Source organism: Haliaeetus leucocephalus, unplaced genomic scaffold, assembly GCF_000737465.1.
Source record: "Haliaeetus leucocephalus isolate CR32 unplaced genomic scaffold, Haliaeetus_leucocephalus-4.0 Scaffold214, whole genome shotgun sequence".
Lineage (NCBI taxonomy): Eukaryota > Metazoa > Chordata > Aves > Accipitriformes > Accipitridae > Haliaeetus > Haliaeetus leucocephalus.
Genome location: NW_010972650.1, coordinates 26307 through 26631, shown reverse-complemented (window position 1 = coordinate 26631; position 325 = coordinate 26307). Strand labels below are relative to the sequence as shown.

Sequence of the window (325 nt, the reverse complement as noted above, 5' to 3'; positions counted from 1 at the left end):
GTACCCAGAGCTCATCCTGCACCCAGAGCTCATCCTGCACCCGGTACCCTGCACCCAGAGCTCATCCTGCACCGAAAACCCTTCAGCCTGCACCCACACAGCACCCAGAGCTCATCCTGCACGCAGCAGCCGGAGCTCAGTATCCAGCCCCTCAAGCTTCTCCTGCACCCAGCACCCAGAGATCAGCACCCACGGCTCATCCTGCACTCAGCATCTGGAGCTCAGCACCCAGCGCTGGGGAGGGGGCACGCCCCCTGTGGGAAATGGGCAGGGGCAAGGGCAAGGGTGCAGGCAGGGGTGCAGGCAGGGGGTGGCAGGTTTCCCT

The 325-nt window shown here is 64.9% G+C and overlaps 1 protein-coding gene across 1 annotated transcript in view; it reads right to left on the bottom strand.

Annotated features, from left to right (window-relative positions):
- PDE1B (phosphodiesterase 1B, calmodulin-dependent) overlaps positions 1–325 on the bottom strand; it is a 5320-nt gene that overhangs the window by 4824 nt on the left and 171 nt on the right. The window lies entirely within an intron of this gene.